Here is a 10309-nt window from a genome sequence, read left to right on the forward strand (position 1 = left end):
TCTTTTCTTTGTAAGTACTGTTTTCAAATAGAAAATGGAAAATTCATAGTATCTGAAAAGCTACATTTCTAATTTATTCCCCCTATAATGGTAACTTGAAGAGAAATGGCATGTGGTTCAACAATTGCCCATTTATAAATGTGAGGCTTTGAAAGAAAGCACAGTTAGAACTTAAAGTCAGAGGAAAAATTTTCATAAGCAATAACATTAGTCAAAGCATGTTTGCCTTCACAGTTGGTGGAAATGTGTGTGGCAGAACAGTTGAGACATGAATGCATATTGAATCCACACACATCACACACTTTTAGTCAAAAGAAAACACCACTATAAATCAGATGGAGATTTACATTTTAATGTCACTAGAAAGTAATTTCTCAAAAGTTACCCAGAGACTGCTGTACAGAACCTGTGGTACCTTTTTGTTGTTATTGCTGTTAGAGTCAATACCATGATTTGATCCAAGGAATAATATTTATTTTTGGAAAATGTTTCTTCTCATCATTTTCCCCTAACCTCTAAGTACCAGAAAAGCTATTTTCTTTGGGGATTTACTCTGAACTAAGTACTCACTGGAGGAAATTTAGTGCAACACCCAAAACAAACCAATTAAGAATCAGTGCAGGTGGACAATTGTTTTCAGTGCACAGAATCTCCGGATTGATATAGTAAGCTGCCAAGCTATGTGGAGGCACAAAGACACTGTCCTTTTTCTACCAACACATTGGTGGGGCTCATTTTTGAACTTTCATAACCTATCTGGGTGAATATACATATTTACATTTTAATTGTTCAGGGAGTGCCAGGTAGAATTTTTTAATAAGAATGTGTGAAGTAATTCAATATTTGATTAAGTAGAATCTGATTATAAAGTATTGAAATTAAACTGATAAGAACACATGCTACACTTGATCTTACCTGAAAGGCAGAGAAGCAAACAGTATTTATCCCTAGCAAAAGAATGAAGTTTGAGAGCCCATTCCACATAGAGGGATACTCTCTCAGCTTAGACACATGAGGGAGGGCCTAGGCCTTGACCAAAATGGTATGACAGACTTTGAAGATCCCCTGTGGAAGGCCTCACTCTTCCTGGGTAGCAGAAGGAGGGTGGCAAAGGGGGGTGATTGGGGGGCAGTGGAGGAGGAGAGGGAGAGGGAACTGGGACTGACAGGAAAAACCAGCTTGTTTCGAATCTAAATAAAAAAATTAAAAATGTAAAGAAAAGGTCTACACTCTGCCCTCTGTCCTGTGGCAGGACCCTGGGCATCAGGTGAGTCTGTCCCCTCAACCTCCTCCATCAATCCCAGCTTGCTTCTTCCTGAACCCCCACTCCAGACAAGAGTGGACCTGCCCAGACCTGAAGGCCCACCCTGAGCCTGGACACACCTCACCAGTGTCTACACCCTGCCCTCTGTCCTGCGGTGGGCACCCAGCTTCAGGTGAGTCTTGGTGCTGCTCTACCCCCCAACTTCCCCCATCAACCCCTGCTAATTTCTGCCTGAAACCACCCCTGGCCCCGGACAAGAATAGACCTGCCCAGACCAGAAGACACACCCTGAGTCTGGACACACCTCACCCCATCCACAATCTGCCCTTTGCCATCTGGCTGCCACCAGAGGCTGAGCCCTCCATCTGCCAACAGAGAGAGGGAGAGACCCCACCTGCACTCACTGGAAGAAGGGATGGTAAGAAGACAGAGTAAGAACACACTCAACAACACAAAAACCAATATGACACAACCAGAATCTAGGAACATCACACCAGCAAGATCTGAAAAGCCCAACACAGAGGATGAAAAAGAGAGACCTCAAAAATTATCTTAGGAAGATGATAGAGAACATTAAAGAGGAAACAAGAAAATCCCTTAAAGAAATAGAAGAAAAAACAAGCAAAAATTACATGAAATGGAGGAAAAAAAAACAAAAAATTCAAGAAGTAAACAAGTCTCTTAAACAATCTAAATAAAGCCAAGAAAAAACAACCAAATAAGTGAAGGAAGCACTCGAAACAGTTCAAGGCATGAAAGCTGAAGTAGAAACAATAAAGAAAACATAGAATGAGGTGATGCTGGAAATAGAAAGGCTGGATAAATAATCAGGAACTAATGATGAGAGTATAAACAATGGAATTCAAGAGATGGAAGAGAGAATCTCAATTGTTGAAGACTCACTAGAGGAAATACAATCATTGACCTGAAAGGCAGAGAAGCAGACAGTATTTATCCCTAGCAAAAGAATGAAGTTTGAGAGCCCATTCCACATAGAGGGATACTCTCTCAGCTTAGACACATGAGGGAGGGCCTAGGCCCTGACCAAAATGGTACGACAGACTTTGAAGATCCCCTGTGGAAGGCCTCAAAGAAAATCTCAAGTCAAACAAATCCCTAACACAAAATATCCAGGAAATATGAAACACCATGGAAAGGCTGAACCAAAGAATAATAGGTATAGAAGAGGGTGAAGAAATACAGCTCAAAGGTAGAGAAAACATATTCAACGAAATCATAGAAAAAAACTTCCCCAACCTACAGAAGGATATGCCTATGAAAGTACAAGAAGCTTACAGAACACCAAACAATCTGGACCACAAAAAGAAGTCCCCTCATCACATAATAATCAAAATACGAAGCCTACAGAATAAAGAGAAAATATTAAGAGCATCAAACGAAAAAAGCCAAGTAACATAAAAAAGGCAGACCTATCAGAATCACACTCGAATTCTCAAAGGAAACTTTGAAAGTCAGAAGGTCCTGAATAGATATCCTACAAACACTAAGGGAGCATGGATGACAACACAGACTACTGTACCCAGTAAAACTTTCAATCACTATAGATGGAGAAAACAAGATATTCCATGACAAAAGAAAACATAAACAATAAATATCCACAAATCCAGAACTACAGAACTGGAAGGAAAATTCCAAGCCAATGAAGATAAGTACACTCACAAAAACATAGGCAATAGGTAATCCAATTTTACCAAACACAAAAAGAAACAGGAGGGTGAAATACACACACAATGACACCACCAACAATAAATCTAAAACAAACAAGAACCAACAATCAATGGACATTAATATTCCTCAATGTCAATGGTCTTAATCTGCCCATAAAAAGATACAGGCTAACAGAATGGATATGAAGACATAATCCATCCTTCTGTTGTAAAAAAGAAACACAACTCAACTTCAAAGACAGGCGTTACCTCAGAGTAAAGGGTTGGGGAAAGATTTTCCAATCAAATGGGCCCAAGAAACAAGATGGTGTAGCAATACTAATATCTATCAAGTTAGACGTCAAACTAAAATCAATCAACAGAGAGGAAGAAGGGCATTTTATACTCATCACAGGAAAAGACCATCAAAATGAAATCTCAATCCTGAACATCTTTGCCCCAAATACAAAGCAACAACATTTGTAAAAGAAACATTACTAAAGCTCAAACAACACATAAAAACACACACACTTATAGTAGGAGACTTCAACACACCACTTTCACCACTAGACAGGACCACCACCAGACAGAAACTTAACAAAGAAACAAAGGATCTAACAGAAGTTATGATGCAATTGGGGTTAACAGATATCTATAGAACATTCCATCCAAACACAAAATAATATACTTCTTCTCAGCACCACATGGAACCTATTCTAAAGTTGAACACATAGTTGGCAACAAAACAAACCTCCTCAGATACAAAATAATTGAAATAATGCCATATATCTTATCAGGTCACCATGCTTTAAAGCTAGAATTCAACAGCAATACAAACTACAGAAAATTAACAAACTTATGAAAATTGAATAATACCCAATTGCACCATTCCTGGGTTGAAGAATAAAGACTTCCTAAAATTTAATGAGAATGTAGACACAACATACCCAAACTTATGGGACACACTGAAATCAGTACAAAGAGAAAAGTTCATATCACTAAGTGCCCACATGAAGAAACTTGAGAATAGTCACACTAGAGAATTAATAGCGCAACTGAAAGCGTTAGAGCAAAAAGCAGCAAATTCAACATCGAGGAGTAGACACCAGGAAATAATCAAACTGAGGGCTGAACTCAATAAAGTAGAAACTAGGAAAACATTACAAAGAATCAATGAAACAATGAGTTGGTTCTTTGAGAAGATCAACAAGATACACAAACGTTTATCTCAACTAACCAAAAGGCATAGAGAGAGCATGATAATTAACAAAATCAGAAATGAAAAGGGGGTTATAACAGTGGATACTCAAGAAATCCAGAGAATCATTATATCATACTTTGAAAATATGTACTCCACAAAATTTGAAAATCTAAAGAAAAAGGACAATTTTCTGGATAGATATCACTTACCAAATTTAAGCCAAGAACAGATAAACAGTTTAAATCAACCTATAACCCTTAATGAAATAGAAGCAGTCATCAAAAGCCTCCCAACCAAAAAAAGCTCAGGGCCAGATGGCTTCACTGCAGAATTCTACCAGAAATTCAAACAATAGTTAATACCAGGACTTTTCAAATTGTTCCACACAATAGAAGCAGAAGGGACATGGCCAAACACTTTTTACCAGGCTACAATCACTTGGATACCCAAGCCACACAAAGATATAACTAAAAAAGAGATCTACAGACCAATATCATTCATGAACACCAATGCAAAAATACTCAACAAAATATAGGCAAATAGAATCCAAGAAGACATCAAAAAAAAAATCAACCACTATGATCAAGTAGACTTCTTCCCAGTGATGCAAGGATGGTTCGACATATGAAAATCCATCAATGTAATCCATGATATAAACACACTGAAAAATAAAAACCACATGATTATCTCACTAGATGCTGAAAATCCTTTGACAAAATCCAACATCCCTTCATGATAAAAATCTTGGCGAGAACAGGAATAAGAGGAATATATCTAAACATGAGAAAAGCAATATACACCAAAATATACAGGCAACATCAAACTAAACAGAGAGAAACTCAAAGCGAATCCTCTAAAATCCTCTAAAGACAAGGCTGTCCACTCTCTCCATATGTCTTCAATATTGTACTTGAAGTTCTATCTAGAGGAATAAGACAAGAAGATCAAATGGATACAAATTGGAAAGGAAGAAGTCAAAATTTCACTATATGCAGATGATATGATAGTCTACATAAGTGACTGAAAAAAACTCTACCAGGGAACTTCTACTGCTGAGAAACATGTTTAGCAATATAGCAGGATCCATAATTAACTCATAACAGCCAGTAGCCCTACTGTATACAGATGATAAAGCCAATGAGATAGAAATCAGAGAAACATCATACTTCACAATATCCACAAGCAACATAAAATATCTTGGGGTAACACTAACCAAAAAAGTGAAAGACCTGTACAGTAAGAACTTTGAGTCTTTAAAGAAAAAAATTGAAGAAGATACCAGAAAATGGAAAGTTCTCCCATGCTCTTGGATAAGTAGAGTCAACATATTAAAAATGGAAATCTTGCCGAAAGTAATCTACAGATTGAGTGCAATCCCCATCAAAATCCCAAAACAGTTCTTCACAGACCTTGAAAGAACAACACTCAACTTTATATGGAAAAACAAAAAACCCAGGATAGCCGAAACAACTGTGTACAATAAAGGATCTTCTGGAGGCATCACCATCCCTGACTTCAAGCTCTATTATAGAGCCATAGTTCTGAAAACAGCTTGGTATTGGCAAAAAAAAAAGAGACAGATAGACCAACAGAATCGAATTAAAAACGCTGATATTAACTCACACACCTATGAATGCTTTATTTTTGACAAAGATTCTAAATCTATGCAATGGAAGAAAGATAGCGTCATCCACAAATGTTGCTGGCACAACTGGATTGGGACATGCAGAAGACTGCAGATAAATCCATATCTGTCACCATGCAGGAAACGTAAGTGCAAATGGATCAAAGATCTCAACATAAATCCAGTCACACTGAAACTTCTAGAAGAGCAAGTGAGAGATACCCTTGAACAAATTGGCACAGGAGACCGATTCCTGAACGTTACACCAGTAGCAGACATTGAGATCTTCAATTGATAAATGGGACCTCCTGAAACTGAGAAGCTTCTGTAAGGCAAAAGACACAGTCAATATGAAAAAACGACCACCCACAGAATGGGAAAAGATCTTCACCAACCCCACATTTGATAGAGGGCTGATTTCCAAAATATACAGTGAATTCAAGAAGCTAGCCACCAACACACCAAACAATGAAATTGAAAAGTGGGGTGCAGAACTAAATAGAGAATTCTCAACAGAGGAATCTGAAATGGCTGAAAGACACTTAAGAAAGTGCTCAAAATCCATGGCCATCAGAGAACTTCAACTCCAAACAAATCTGAGATACCACCTCACACCTTTCAGAATGGCTAAAATAAAAAACACCAATGACAATCTATGCTGGAGAGGATGTGGGAAAAAAGGAACACTCCTGCTTTTCTGGTGGGAGTGCAACTTGTAAGACCACTTTGGAAATCACTATGGCAATTGCTCAGAATAATGGGAATCAGACTAGCTCAAGATCCAGCAATTCCTCTCTTGGGAATATACACAAATAATGCATGTCCATACAAGGACCTATGTGTTCAACCATGTTCACAGCAGCATTGTTTGTAACAGCCAGAACCAGGAAGCAACCTAGATGACCCTCAAATGAAGAGTGGATAGAGAAAATGTGGTACATTTATACAATGGAGTACTACTCAGCAGAAAAATGCAATGGAATCTTGAAATTCGCAGGCAAATGGATGGAACTAGAAGAAACCATCCTGAGTGAGGTAACCCAATCACAAAAATACAAACATGGTATGTACTCACTCATATATGATTTTTAGACATAGAGCAAAGGTTTACCAGCCTATAATCCTCTTCACCAAAGACTAGAAACTAGGAAACAAGAAGGACTCTCAGGGAAAAATGCATGGACCCCAGGAATGGAAAGTGGCAGGAACTCTTGAGCTAATTGGGAGCATGAGGGTAGGGAAGAGGGAGTTGCCAGAATGATAGGAGGAGAAGAGGAGAGGACAGGACAGGAGAAATGGAGGAGCAGAAATATTGAGTTGGGGCAAGAATAGAGGAGAGCAGGATGAGAGATATCATATTAGTGGGAGCCATTATAGGTCTGAGGAGAGATCTGGCACTAGGGAGATTTCCAGAGACCTAAAAGGATGACACGAACTGACAATCTAGGCAATGGTGGTGAGGTTAACCTATATGCCCTTCCCTATAATGAGACTGATGACTACTTTTTATGCCATCCTAGAGCCCTCACCCAGGGGCTGATGGAAGCAGAGGCAGACACCCACAGATATATACTGAACTAAACTCTGGAACTTAGTTGCGGAGAGGGAGGAATGAAGATCAAAGGGGTCAGTACCAGGCTGATGAAACCCACAGAAACAGCTGGTCTGTACAAGCAGATGCACATGGACCCCAGACTGCTGTCTGAGAGGCCAGAACTGGACTTATCCAGACCCCTGAACATGGATGTCAATTAAAAGTCCTCAGCACTCTAGGGAGCCCCTGGTAGTGGATTAGTATTTTCCTTGGTGTAAGAAGGGACTTTGAGAGCCCATCCCAAGTGAAGGGATGCACTCTTGCCCTGAACACATGGGCAAGGGCCCAGGCCCAGCCCAGGATGATGTGGTGGACTTTGGGGAGCCCCCATTGAGGGCCCTACCTTGCTTGGGGAGTGGAGGGTGGTTGGGGTGGGTAGGTCGGGTAGGGGGAGAGGGGTGGGGGAGGGGAGGGAGAGGTAGAAGAGATTGACATGTGAGCTAATTGACATGTTTCTAATTGAACTAATAAAAAAATTACAAGAAAAAAATAAAGTCTCAAATAAAAAAATAAAGAAAAAATAAAGTATTGAAATCAATGACTGTTTGGTTTCCAATTGTTCTATTTTTTTCCAACTTTTTTTTATTTGAATTAGAAACAGGATTGTTTTACATGACAATCCCAGTTCCCTTCTCCCACTTGTCCTCCCCTACCCCCCCCCAACTACAACCCTATCTATCACATATCCTTCCTGTTCCCCCTGGATGGTGAGGCCTTCCACAGAGTGTCGTCAGTGTCTATTGTATCCTTTGGGACAGGGCCTAGGTCCACCCCTGTGTGTCTTGGCTCAGGGAGTATTCCTCCATATGGAATGGGCTTAATATTTTTCTTTAGATTATGTTATTTTTATAATGTATAAGATATTATAAGCAATCCCTATTTGCATATCATTCCAAATACTGTGTTCATCTTGTGTAGTTTATAGAGGTATGTATGTCATTTCATAGCTACAATTACAGTTGGCTGGCCTGTTGGCCAGTGGTATATTAGAGGCCCAGTGCTGATCCTTAGCTGCACCCAGGTACATTACCTGAAGAGAATCTGCATCAATCAACTGATAAGATAAACTGAGTGAATATATTTTCATCTGGATCAAAAAAACTCAGAAAAATGGTCATTTAAAAGTGGAAACACATGAAAAAATATTTACCTGTTATTTTTTAATGTTTTAAAATTTTATTTACCTTATTTATATGTTTAGTTAATTATTTGAGAATATATTATATTTTGATATAATATATACCATCCTCCCTTATCTCTTCCCAAATCCACTCCCCCACCCCGACAAGCTACCAAACTTTCTGTGTTTGCTTTTTTTCCCTTAAACTCACAGAGTCCAATTACTCTTGATACTCCCAACAACTCTGGGTATATGGCCATCCACTAGAGTATATTTGACCCACCAGAACCGGATCCTTAAAGAAAACTGACCCCATAGGGGGAAAATGATATATTTAAACATGATTTGCAGTATCAGTGGATTAATTACAAATGTCTGAAACAAATTTGTGTCAATTAGCAAATTTGTATGGCTGAAATTAATTAGAAAAATGAGAATCTATATGTATAAAATTACACTTCCTTATGCAGGTACCAGCACATTTACAGAAGAAGACGTGTGTGCACCTAAGCAATCATTTTGAATAATCTATATTATTCATTATCATCAGGAAACAAGCACATATCAGTTATTGGAGGAGTTGACATAGTCCTGCCTTCTTGAAATGTCAAAATGTCACTGTTTCAATGTACATATATATGCCCAGAAAAGGCTAAAGTTTTTGGCCACACACACACACACACACACACACTCTCTCTTATACTTCTGAGATCATTGTTATCATGTAATCAGAAGTTTCAAAAAACAGCCAAGGTTCTGGAAGAAATCATGAAGTTTGAAAAACATTTCTTGTTTCTGAAACCCTTCCAGCCTTCCTGGAGGGAATTCTTGGTGTTCTTTTCCGTCCTGTTATAGAAGAGGAGTGGTTTATAGACAAGTCTCTAGGTAATTAGAATTCCATAATTCAGATTAATAACATCATAAAAACTACAGATTATGTACATATTCAGTTTTTCTAACCTGTAGCCAAAGTACTATTCTGATAGCAGTTTTCTAGCTACTTGGAATACATCCCAGGCTTGCTAAAAATAATTTTTAAAATGCGAAAGACTTAAAATAATAAAAATGAGTTCATATAACAAGGAGTTTTAAAAATTACAAGTAGATTTTCAGATTAGAAGGACATGAAAAATACTGGTTTTACTTGTTTGCTTTGCTGGGAAGTGGAACTCAAGGTCATGATTTTCCCACACTCACCTTTCCTAAGTAGAAAAGGGAAAATCAGGAGTAGCTGTGAGTACAACTTTCTTGTTGCAGCCCTGTTACACTCCATCACGCTGTCTGGAGGAGTTCATGAATGAATTAGGTTCCTGAATTCGTGTTTCAGAGTATATATTCTATTTTGCCATTTTTCATTTACCAGGGCAGGCAGGCCTTTCCATTAAAAGATGGACCTCATTTTCAAAATGTTCCTATAATACTTATGTATTAGCTTTAATTTTCTCAAAATGTAAGAGTCATAACTGCAAGAATAGTGTACCTAAGCACTATACAGTGGTTTTATGGGTTCCCTGTAAAGTGAGGAGCTATCAGACTCCTGATAAGAAGCAGAAAGGGCAAAAGGGCACTAGACCAATTAGGACAAGACCCCCAGAGGGATGCCTTAAGGACCTCTTATTTTCTCACCAAGACAGTGAGAATTTTTTTTCCTTTTAAATCATCCTTCCTAAACTGTAAAGTTTCAATCTGAAATGTCTCCAACATGTTAATGCTTTAAACATGGGCCACCCACCTAATGGCATTGTTTTGGGAGACAGTGGAACATTTAGGAAGTGAAGACTGAAAGAAAACCAATACGGGAAGCCCCTAAGCTAGGGGCTTTTAATACCTTCCAGGGGT

The sequence above is a fragment of the Cricetulus griseus genome, chromosome 2 (genome assembly GCF_003668045.3).
Source record: "Cricetulus griseus strain 17A/GY chromosome 2, alternate assembly CriGri-PICRH-1.0, whole genome shotgun sequence".
NCBI lineage: Eukaryota > Metazoa > Chordata > Mammalia > Rodentia > Cricetidae > Cricetulus > Cricetulus griseus.